Raw genomic sequence first — 6,050 nt, 5'->3', positions numbered from 1 at the left:
TGGTATTATTGTTCGTCATGAATTAGTTGTCTGTCAGCTATAACTAGCCCATATATCCAAGCCCAGATCCAAACCATAGTGACAAAAAAGAACATCACAAATTAGTGCTAAATCATCACATCATTAACAATACAATCAACATTAACCTTGTCACACATTAAGACACAATCATGAAGCTCATAAACTAGAACAAAGCTCACAACTAACAAAACATTGCTCATTACTTTCATTGAAACCATCAACATCTGTAGTTGTACAACTTTTCAAAGGAAATACAAAGGCAATAATCAAGTTACACTCAAATACCTACAAAACTAAGATGTTGGCTTGTACAACACAAAATTCATATGATTTCCGTGCACAACAAAATCTTTCGTCGCTGACAAAAAATAGCCTCCATGAGCACCTTGATCCTCTTGCCAATATTCAGATATACACTCATCAAAGGCCCGCAAAGAAAACATCAGTCTTGCATAAAAAATATAGCTAAACTTAGTAGTGATGTTTGATAAAGGCACTTAAGAACAGTCATGATAATACCAGAAGAGTAACATGCAAAATGTAAAAATGATCTGTTATCGAAGCTGCAGCCTCCAACAATTTGGCTTGGCAGTTAACAACAGTTTGCAGTATAAGTGACAAGTTCTACAATAAAGGTCGTATGTGCATGTCAAGTTCTCAAAATTATATTGGTAACAGAGCATATAAAAAATCAAATCAGCTAGCTATTATTGGTGCCAAGTACCGATTGAGAAGCCAGGCTTTAGAGCAGCAACCATCATTGTCCAAATCCTAGATCTAGAACCATATCAATTTAGGACAAATCAGAGAGCGGGAGAGAAGGGAGATGGGATCCACCTTCCTGTTCCTTGGACTGCTGACCATCTGCATCTTTCTCCTTCTCGACATCTACTACTTCATGTTGTTGCGCTTGAACAACTTCATTTGCTATGGTTTCTTTAGTGCCCCCCATCTATAGAAATTCAAAGAAGCAAATCAAGACATGTCTGCTTCAGATCTAGGGACTCAGTGTACAAACAAACTATGAACACGAACTGACAAGAATGAAAGAAAAAACACTCACGCTCGTCGCCAACTTGTCGGGGCCGCCAACTTGTCAGGGCTGATAGAGAGATCGCCGGGAATTGGGCCTTCGCCGCCATTGATCCCGTGCCCACTGCCGACCTGCAGACCGCCCCCGTGCACTGCTGTGCCTCGCTCCCGCTCAGCACTCCTTCGTGTGGCACCGCACACCGCCGCTGCTACCTTTGAGTGTTAGTGTTATGTCTAGGGTTATGAGGAATTGGTGGAATGCGAGCATGCTGCTGAAGCCCTGAAGTAGCGAAGTTTGGACACTGGGCTCTGGTGGCCGGAGGTGGGCTGGGCTGTCGTTGGGCTAGTCTGGATGGCTGATGGCACCAGTAAGTATACACATTCCACTTACAAAAAACCTTGTAAGAGCATCCCAACAGTTTGGCATTTTTTGTTTGCTATTTGTTGTAGTTTGCCAGCTCCCAAAATGATATGGCAAGTGAAAAAAAAGCTATCTTGTCATAATTGACTTGGCAAAAAACTAAAATTGTGTATCTAACCGTATTTGCCGTAACTTTTCTTCCGCGTCGTATCTGTTCCCATGCTTTTGGTCGCGCGTGTTTCTTCTTCGCGGCATTTTCTCGTCGCCGCGCCGCCAGTTCACGAGCATCCAAGTCACTGTTGTTTCCTGGTACCTATATCCGAAACGCTGTAGGTCGTCATCGAGGGCTTCCTGCTATAGAGTCCTTCCTGTCATAGAGCCCTTGGTCCTGCTGTCGTGGACTGCAGGTCGTCATCAATCTCCAAGGTTCGTCACCACGCGCGAAGAGTGCCCCACGCACGATAGTAGCGCGGGAGGAGCGCCCGATCGGCGTTTACCGAGCAGCCTGCGGCTTCACATTTACGCCAAGTTCCCTCCCTCAATTGCCAAGTTGCCCAAATTGCAAAACACAAATGTAAAACTATTGGATAACTCATTTCGATATTTTTGACAAATTACAAGAATGCAAACCCAAAATGCAAAATTGTTGGAGATGCTCTAAGGCCTTGTTTAGTTCCAAAAAAAATTACAAATTTTTTCAGATCTCGCGTCATATCAAATATTGTGGCAGAGCATTAATTATAGATAAAAAAATAACTAATTGCATAGTTTACCTATAATTTGCGAGATAAATCTTTTGAGCATAGTTAGTTCATGATTGGATAATATTTGTCAAATACAAACAGAACTACTACAATGCCCATTTTGCAAAAAAAATTACAACTAAACAAAGCCTAAGTATACACATCTGTATCGGTTCGGTTCCGAAACCAACCCGAAACCGACACCCAAACTTTGGTTCTGCCTATATCTTGAGGGATAATGGGTCTTGGGCTGAATATCTAATATTCTGGATTTTGCATCGTTTTATTTAGGGGAATAGATCTGTGACGTCCAACCGTGACGACAGCTATATCAATTGTCATAAATGTATTACCTCAGAAATAAACCGTCATAGATGATAGAATTCTATGATGTTTTCTTACAACATCACCGGTAATCGTCATGTAAAGCTATATTTGTTGTAGCTACGATTTTATTTGTTTTGCAACTGTTTTTAAGGACGATTGGCTTAGTTAATTGACTCTAAAAATCGAAATCGATTTATATGGGCGCTTAACTTTAGCAACCATCCTCAACAAAATTTTCAAGGACGGCTATCTTAACACAACTGTCCTTAAAAATAGATCTATTTTTGTGATGGTTTACTTAACATAACTGACCCTAAAAATATATTTCTAGAGGCTATAAGCTACGATGCTTTGGCAGCTAGTTAAAAACAGTTTGCTAAGTAAACCATTCCTGTAAAAAGTAAGAGGTGCCTTAAAAAATCATTTTCGTACAAGTGCAAACTCTTGTGAATTTCATAAAACTTAGAATAGTTTGACATAAAGAAACAATTAAATTGGCCATATATGGTAGTATGAGTGGGTTTATCATGATTTTTTTCAGAATTGAATTAACACATTTTTAATATAGAAGGCATTATTAAAGACGAAGCAAAGTATACATGATGGTTTACTTTCATCACAAACAAGAGAAAATGCGTCATAGTTAACTCATGATGACGATCACAAAAAACATCATGTATCCCGCGTCATACATTTGTTGAAGCGAAATAGACCGTCACAGAAATTCAATGTGAGTATGAAACAAGTTAGTTTTGAGCAAATTTTCTAAAAACAAATGCTATCTATTTATCAAGAAACAATCAAAGTGGACAAGCAAAATGCCAGCAACAACCAAAAAGATTAGCAATAAGAGAATTGTTGCAAGTTTATAACTCATGTTACAACAAAACCATAGAAGAAACGTTTGGCATCATCAACAACAGTCAGTCTTAGTGTACAAAATGCAAGTTGGACAGTGGTACAAATCTTTGTATGTGCAATCTAATTCTAAACCTATGTAACAATTCAAGCTTGACAACATCACAAATATAATTGAGGCAAATAAAAATGCTAGTTTGATGAAATAAAGAGGTACACGGTTAAGCAAGATCCAGTCTCCATAACATGTATATACCTTTGTTTATTTGTTAATCTTTAGTCTTTCATCAAGGTGGTGTTCTCAACAAGCCTTCAGGTAGCACTTCGGCCAAAGATCTTTGAAAGCATTTAGGTAGCACTTTGACCAAAGATCTTTGAAATTTCAACTCATACAACATGGTTGATGTAGGTCTTTATTGCTGAAAAATAGATAATGGATCAATAGGTTCATATAGGAAACTAGTAAGATATTTTGAAATGGAAAGGACAGAACAAAATATGGAAGCTTTCTAAAGTCATTTTCAGGAGTCTAAAACGAGAGATAGCATATAAACAAAACACAATAGTCAATTATTAGGAAACCATAGAGCAAAATTAATATTTTCTTTCTATCAGCTTTGCCCTATAGATACAACTACCATCATGTTTGTCAATGATAACTGAACAGAGAACTTAAATAAGTCAGCAGGGAGAAGAGGCTCACAAGGAATCTGACAACTTCACCAAAATCACTGTCAAATTTGAGGCCAGCATCCTGCGTACAAGGTAGGAGCAAATCACAAAACTGCAGAAATTAGAACTGGGAAATCATGAGCACCCAGATACTAGCAGCAACAAAATAGTGCTGTCGAGTAGTGCTGCCGACAGTAGGGAGTAAATGGGGCCTGTGATTTGTAGGTCTTAATCTCATAAATCCCATCCTGCATGCTCGACCTCATCTTAACCTGTGGAAACAATTTCAATCTCATCGATCTTGACCAAGACAGATCCCATAAATCGCCATCCTACTCTACTTCAAAAAAATATGCAGCTACGGATAGGGCCATCACAGGCGTTGCTAGGGTTACCCATGAGCACATGAAGCACCATGACCGAGGGGACTTGAGATGGTTGGGCTATATGGCACGCACCTGGATCCCGCTGCCGTCACCCTTGTGTCGGGGTCTTGCCGTCGCCGCCACCTGGGCTATGATCCCGCAACCACTGGCGCCCGCACTTGATTCCAGCCGCCCGCACCCGGATCCGGCCACCCGCGCTTGGATCCCACAGCCGGCGCCACCCCATCCCGAAGCACGCGGCTCTACCTCAGGGAGCCACGGGGAGGAGCAAGGGCCTATGCAGGTGACGAGGATGCAGAAGGAGGCACCGCTAGCGCTTCTGGAGGCATGAGAGGAGAGTGCACGATGGGGATAAGGGGCGGCTTTGTGATGGATGTAGGCATTTCTACTTTTGTTTCTTCTATTTGTTGGTGTGCATGTATATATATTTTTATTTTTTTAACAAAGATGTTTGCTAGGTTGATTTTCTATTTAAACTTTTCTTGCTTTGCTATTTATTTATTTATAGATTTTTATGAAAACAGGCAAAAAGAACATGCGTGCATCTATTTATTCTTTTACTTGTTGGGAAATATCACATTCATAATATTCTGGAAGCTTTCCACATTGTATGAATAATATTTATGCATAAATTAATTATATAAGAAAAGGAACTTTTTAGAACCCTATTTGAATCAATTTTAAGGCAACATAGGGAAATATGATCTGTGACGTCTAGCCATGACGACAGCTATACTGGCCATCATAGATGTATCACCTCAGGAATGAGCAATCATAGATAATAGAATTTTATGATGCTTTTTTAGAATGTCACTAATAAACCATCATGTATCAGAGAATTTCTTATAGTGTCATGCCATACTTCACTTGAGCTCCTCCAACAAGCTTTCGATGACGCCCATGCCATTCAAGCTCTCATGTGGACTGTACCTTCACACGTTTCCACTGAATGTTAGTTTACAATTCGTTGTCATCAATTACCAAAATCTAACAAGGCCTAGATCGTTCACACACCTACTTGCGCATTAGGAAGGCTCGTGGACTCCATAGAGTTACCTGACTGCGAGCTTCTTGATACCTTAGGAACAATAGTATGAATGGCAGTTTGCATTCTCCACCTCATTTATGTTTTCGCACTTAATTGTGTTTCTTTGGTTGTATGCTTTACCTTTCTAGTCTAGCTTGCTAGGTTAGTTCATAGAATTGAAAAACCTATGATGCAAAACATTTTTATGGTAGAGATAGCAACACTTAGCAAAACATTAGTGCATATTTATACATAAATCGTGCATAGGTTTTGTCAAGTAGAAACGGGAGGCAAGTAGTTTCAAGTTCTGTAATTTAACCCCTTCTTATGCGTCAAAATCCTTTCATCCACTTTAAAATCCATAAGTCTTCTACTTTATTTTTGGATCGACTCATAATCCAGAAAAGTTGGCCTAGTCTATCTCAAATTCGCCTTGGCCGACTTTCTAGCAAAATTTGCTATTCCAACCTCTAAGGTCAGCCATCCCAACTTTCCTTGGATAACTTTTCCTGGGACATAACTTTATCACTCAAACTTCGACTTTGATGTTTTAAATACACTTTTCGATCATCTTGGTGAGAGGAATTCAAATGTGATGTTCAATTCATAATTTGATAAATTCA

The 6,050-nt window shown here is 39.6% G+C and overlaps 2 long non-coding RNA genes across 3 annotated transcripts; both read right to left on the bottom strand.

Annotated features, from left to right (window-relative positions):
* On the bottom strand, positions 212-1,974 carry LOC110434123. 2 transcript variants are annotated; one of them, XR_002451605.1, is made up of 4 exons: positions 1,593-1,974; positions 1,085-1,259; positions 859-973; positions 212-468 (listed from the first exon to the last, which is right to left on the bottom strand). It is a non-coding gene; the product is annotated as an uncharacterized LOC110434123 (long non-coding RNA). The 2 variants fall into 2 exon arrangements; XR_002451604.1 differs by lacking the exon at positions 1,593-1,974 and having other exon boundaries at positions 1,085-1,297.
* Positions 3,290-4,755, bottom strand: LOC110434228. Its single transcript, XR_002451711.1, has 3 exons — positions 4,473-4,755; positions 4,046-4,286; positions 3,290-3,761 (listed from the first exon to the last, which is right to left on the bottom strand). It is a non-coding gene; the product is annotated as an uncharacterized LOC110434228 (long non-coding RNA).

This window comes from Sorghum bicolor, chromosome 3 (assembly GCF_000003195.3).
Source record: "Sorghum bicolor cultivar BTx623 chromosome 3, Sorghum_bicolor_NCBIv3, whole genome shotgun sequence".
NCBI lineage: Eukaryota > Viridiplantae > Streptophyta > Magnoliopsida > Poales > Poaceae > Sorghum > Sorghum bicolor.
The sequence above is the reverse complement of the archived record's forward strand: the minus strand, read 5'-3'. Positions and strand labels throughout refer to the sequence as shown.